Genomic DNA, 6,000 nt, shown 5'->3' on the forward strand with positions numbered 1-6,000 from the left:
GGCTTAAATTATGCTCTTAGTTGGGCACGGTGGCTCATGCCTGTAATCCCAGCACTTTGGGAGGCTAAAGTGTGAGGATTGCTTGAGTCCAGCAGTTCAAGACCAGCCTGGGCAACATGGTGAAACCCCATCCCTTCAAAAATTAGTCAGGTGTGGTGGTGCATGCCTGTAGTTTTAGCTACTTAGGAGGCTGAGGTAGGAGGATCACTTGAGCCCAGGAAGTCAAGGCTGCAGTGAGCTGAGATCATGCCACTGCACTCCAGCCTGGGTGACAGAACAAGACCCTGTATCAAAAAAAAAAAAAAAAAAAAAAATTATGCTGTTAACTCTCCTAGCATTGCCTTGGGCTTCCATTGCTGCCCAGATGGTGAAAATTGCCTGTACTTGTTCAGACCTGAGTGCAGATGTTTCAGAATATAACCAGGGCAGCACAAGAACCCTGTTGGGTGGAGATGATAAAAACAGGTGGACGCCAACCGGCTTTGGGCAATCACTTCTCTACTACATATCAAAATATGGATTACAATGAAAGATGTATACTTTAAAGGAAATTTAGAGCCTTAGGATAGACTAGCCTTCTAATAGAAAAGAAAACGCAATAATGAGCTAAGTATTCAACTCAAGAAGTTAGAGGGGAAAATAAGAACTATACAAAAGTAGGAGGAAGAAAATAAGTAGAAGAGCGTAAGTCAATGAAACAGGAAATAAAGTAGAGGGACTTCTGACTGGTTAGGTTATTTGGGCTGACATGTTGCTAAAAAGCAACTTAAAATGCGGGATAAAATAGTTTAAAAATATAAAGTATAGAAGTGCTGCCCAAGTGGAAGGAAATAAATTTTGCTCTGAGGTTATTTGCCAATCTAGGCAAACTTGGATTTCATTACGACAGCAATGCAGGGTAAAGAAAACGAAATCAAAGCTCAGGGGCCACCAGGGTGAGGAGTCTTTCCTATATTAGTTGTGCGCATCCCCAAAGGCCTACGATTAGAGGAAAGGTGAATCAGAAGTAAACCTCGCCTACGTCTTTCTGCCAGGAAACTCCAAGAAAAGTTGGCTTGTTAACTACACTGAGCAGGTGGGGAGAAAACTCTCCTTGAGACATTGTAATCATAGCTGGCCTTTTTTTTTTTTTGTAGATTTATAGCCCATGTTACATGAAGTATTTTTTTTTAACTTTAAGTTATAAATCTAGTTTAAAGTAGTCCTAAACTGAAAGTGTGTCTAAGTGTCTGGCAGAAGCAAATTCAAATCCTCTCTGGAGGATTGTACTTTTATGCTGGTCTTCATCCTCTAAGAATCTTCATCAGCAATTTTTCAGGGACAATGACAAGTACATAGTGAAAAATAACTAAGCACTTAAGGAATAAGGCACTGTGAGAACCAGCTGAAACAACAGATAGCAACGGAACTGCAGTAATATCTGATCATAAAACAACTATGATTACTATATTTTTGCGTTACTTAAAATTTTTGTTTTACTTTTATTGTAGTATAATTCATGCACATATAATACACAGATATATAATATATATATACACAAGATAAAATTTTACATCTTAACCATTTTTAAGTAGACAGTTTAGTAGTGTTAAGTATATTCATTTTGTTGTACAAACAATCTCTAGAACTTTTTCATCTTGCAAAACTGAAACTGTACACTCATTAAGCAACAAATTCCCATTTCCCCCTGCCCCAGCTCCTGGAAACTATCATTCTACTTTCTGTTTCTATTAATTTGACTACTCTGGATATGTCATGTAAGTGGAATCTTTTTTTTTTTTTTTTTTTTTTGAGATGGAGTCTTGCTCTGTCGCCCAGGCTGGAGTGCAGTGGTGCAATCTCAGCTCACTGTAACCTCCACCTCCTGGGTTCAAGCGATTCTCGTGCCTCAGCCTCCCAAGTAGCTGGGACTACTGGAGTGCACCACCACACCTGGCTAATTTTTGTATTTTTAGTAGAGACAGGGTTTTGCCATGTTGGCCAGGCTGGTCTCAAACTCCTGACCTCAGGTGATCCTCCTGCCTCGGCCTCCCAAAGTGCTGGGATTACAGGAGTGAGCCACCCCACCTAGCCATGTAAGTAGAATCTTATAGCATTTGTGACTGGCTTATTTCTGTTAACATAATGTCCTCAAGGTTCATCTGTGTTATAGCATGTGTCAGAATTTCCTTTGATTACTGCATTAAAGTAAATAAAAGATAAACTGAAAATATATGAAGAAACAGGAAACCATAGAAAATGACCTAGTGTTACAGGATCTCTGGGGTGTCAATTTTCTAGTCAGAAACCTCTGTGGCCAGCGGCACCTTTGCCTGAGTTCTTCTTCTGTGTCCAAGATGAATGAGGTACACAGACAAGTGAAGGGTAAACAAGATGAAGATGAGCTTTAAGTGTCAGATCAGCTAAAAGGAGACTCGCAGTAGGTGGCTCCGCTCTGTAGGCAAGTCATGCCGATATCTGCTGTTCTCAGCAGGGAGAAGGCCCTGGAGAGGGTTGCTCCTCTATGCAGCTGATAGTCCTGACGTCTCTGCAGGTCTCTGACGCTCTCAGAAGAGAGGGTAGTTCCTCTCTGTAGCTGGTCCTCCCATTGTCTCCTGCTATCAGCAGAGAGGACAGCTCCTCTCTGCAGCTGGTAGTCCTATCATCTCTCTGCCCTCTTCGTTCTCTAGCCATCCTCTGCCCTGCTCTGGCTAAGCCCAGGTCTTTTATGGACCTCAGAAGGGAGGAAGCGCATGCAGATTGGTCCATGGGGGGCTATGGGCAGGCTGGAAGAGGCACCACGAGTTCCCACTTAGGTCTGCAGGACTGGCGGCCTGGCCCCAGCCTTCAGGCTCTCCCTGGCCTGAGGGTGGGGCCTTACTGAGGACCCGCCCCCTTCCACCCGGGAATCGATGTGCCTCCCGCTGCCATTCATGGCCCCCAAGGCTCGGCCCCAACGCGGCTCCGAGATTTGAACTGGTGCTGGGATTGGAGAGAGGCCAAGCTGCGGGAGCAGACATCCTGGAGCCTGCACGGACGGGAGGAGGCCGGGGAGGGGGTCCTCCTGGGGCCCCCGAGGGTGCAGGCTGCAGAGATGCCCGGGTCCTGCACCTAGGAGGTCCCGCCCCGCCAACTCGCAAGGGGCGGGTCTCCTACTTGTCCCCGGCTCCTGCCTGCTCAGTGAAGTGGGAGGCCCAGGTCTGCAGCCGTGGGTCCTGGCAGCTGCAGCTGCACCTGGGAGGGCAGATCCTGCCTATTCCTGGCTCTCCTCTAAGAGCACAGGGAGGCTTGGATCCACAGCCACAGTTTGCGCAGCTGCAGCCCGCCCAAAAGGGCGGGGCTCCTGCCTGCTCCGTAGAGCGGGCGGTGGAGTCTACGGCTGTGGTTTGGGCGGCTGCAGTAGCACCCGGGGAGCTCCCGCCTTAACTCAGAAGGGGCTGGGCTTCCACCGGCTCCATAGAGTGTGCAGCCCCAGCCGCGCCTCCCTGCTGCAGTTGGAGTGACAGCCGGAGTGACGGCAGCAGCCACTGCCATCACTAGCTGATTTGAAAAAGAACCAAATAGAATTTCTAGAGATGAAAAACTCAGTATCTGAAATTTAAAATTCAGTGGACATAAATGGTAGCAGGTTGGACACAGATTAAGGAATAATTAGTTAACCAGGAAACAGAAGATAAATCAGGAGAAATTATCCAGAATGTAGCACAGGGAGACAAAAAGATGGAAAATATGAACGAGAAGTTAAGAGACATGAAAGATATAATAAGATGTTCTGATAGAGAAAGAGAGATGAGACAAAATGGGGGTAGCATATTTACAGAGAAAATAGCTGAGTATTTGCACAACTGAAAAAAAAATCAATGCACATATTCAAGAAACCTAACTGATTGCTAGAAGGATAAATGAAAGAAAATCTACACAAAACATATGGTACTCAAACTATGGAACACCACACACAAAAAGAAAATCTCAAAAGCAGCCAATGGGCTTTTTATTTAAAAGACCAACAGTTATAGACTTCTACAGGAAACAAAAATCCCATGGAATAATATTTTAATTGTGCTAAACAAAGCAAAACAAACAAAAACCCCTGCCAACCTAGGATTCTATACTCAACTAAAATATTTTTCTTTTTTTTTGAGACAGAGTCTTGCTCTTTCCCCCAGGCTGGAATACAGTGGCGTGATCTCGGTTCACCACAACCTCTGCCTCCTGGGTTCAAGCAATTATCCTGCCTGAGCCTCTCAAGTAGCTGGGATTACAGGCATGCGCCACCATGCCCAGCTAATTTTTGCATTTTTAGTAGAGATGGGGTTTCACCATGTCGGTCAGGCTGGTCTCAAACTCCTGACCTCAGGTGATCTGCTGCCTCGGCCTCCCAAAGTGCTGTGATTACAGGCATGAGCCACTGCGCCTAGCCTATTTTTCTTATTTATATATTTATTTATAGAGATGGAGTCTTGCTGTGTTGCCCAGGCCAGAATGGAGTAATGCAGTCATAGCTCACTGCAGACTCAAACTCCTGAGCTCAACAGAGCCTCCTGCCTCAGCCTTTTTTTTTTTTTTTTTTCCTGGAGACAGGATCTCGCTCTGTCACCAGGCTGAAGTGCAGTGGCACGATCTCGGCTCACTGCAACCTCTGCCTCTTGGGTTCAAACGATTCTCCTGCCTCAGCCTCCCAAGTAGCTGGTACTACAGGTGCCCGCCACCATGCCCGGCTCATTTTTTTGTATTTTTAGTAGAGACAGGGTTTCACCATGTTGGCTGGTCTTGAACTCCTGACCTCAAATGATCCACCTGCCTCGGCCTCCCAAAGTGCTGGGATTACAGGTGTGAGCCACCACACCCGGCCTCTATCTCGGCCTTTTAACTAGCTAGGACCACAGGTGCACACTACCACATGCAGCTCATTAAAAAAGACAAAGAGCACAGTTAGCTTAATTCTGTACATTGTGGGGAATTTAGACAGGGCATGTCCAGGATGACTTGCTACTGCTCCTCAAACTTTGTAGCCTCTCCTAGAAGACTCACTCACATGCCTGGTGATTGTTCTTGGCTGTCAGTTGGAGGCCTCAGTTCCCACCCACGAGGGCTTCTCCATGGTCTCTCCATGTGGGCTCCTTTGAGCTCCTTCACAGCCTGATGACTGGCTTCTCCAGAATGAGTGTCCCAAAAAGAGCAAGCCAGATGGAAGTTGTATCACCTTTTCTTATTCTAGCCTCTGAAGTCCCATAGCAACACGTTTCCTGGACGCTATTCTTTAGAAGTGAGTCACCAAGGCCATATTCAAGGGGAGAGGAATTAGATTCTACCTTTTGTGGGAGAAGTGTTAAAGAATTTGCCAAGATGTAGGGACTTCTGGGTATCTGAGTGTTCACAATCAAAGTTCCTGCATTTGCCAGGTTGCCCAGGGAAACAAAAGTCATCATGACAAGAAAATATTCACAAGTGAATTGACATTCCCTACCTCCCTCAGCCCCGCAACGTTCCTCCTTGCTGAAACGAAGGGCTCTCTGCGTGCACCAAGCCCCCATCAAGTCAAAATATTTATTGGTCAGCCTCTCCCTGGTAGCCCAATGTAAATATCTGACAACACACAGCACAAGGCAAGTCATTTGCAAGAAATTATTGCAAATCTTGCAGAAGATTCAGGACCTCATGCAGCCATTAAAAAGGATGTTGGAAAACTGCTAGAATCATATGCAAAGCTTGAATGTAACAGAATTAGACCAGTTAATAACCAGAAAAGAGAAAATCAATAAGAATGTTATAGGCACTTCAGTAAAGAATGGTTTCAAGATGAATAAACTGCTACATATTTGCACAATGGGAGTGTTAAACAGGTGTCAAAAGGACCAACTGTGGCAACATACAGAAATATGGTAGAATCTTAACAATGTAATGTCAAGTGGAAAAAGTACTAAAGACATACAGTTAAAAACAACCCTCTCTCGATAGATAGATAGATAGATAGATAGATAGATAGATAGATAGATAGATAGATAGATAGATAGATAGATA

At 45.2% G+C, this 6,000-nt stretch overlaps 1 protein-coding gene and 1 long non-coding RNA gene across 5 annotated transcripts in view; one reads left to right on the plus strand and one right to left on the minus strand.

Moving 5' to 3' along the window:
• The window catches only part of LOC116459639 (uncharacterized), a 33,992-nt gene that overhangs the window by 12,617 nt on the left and 15,375 nt on the right, over positions 1 to 6,000 (plus strand). The gene's annotated exons all lie outside the window — the stretch shown is intronic.
• TMEM217 (transmembrane protein 217) overlaps positions 1 to 6,000 on the minus strand; it is a 34,550-nt gene that overhangs the window by 7,791 nt on the left and 20,759 nt on the right. The window lies entirely within an intron of this gene.

Source organism: Hylobates moloch, unplaced genomic scaffold (assembly GCF_009828535.3).
Source record: "Hylobates moloch isolate HMO894 unplaced genomic scaffold, HMol_V3 SCAFFOLD_20, whole genome shotgun sequence".
NCBI lineage: Eukaryota > Metazoa > Chordata > Mammalia > Primates > Hylobatidae > Hylobates > Hylobates moloch.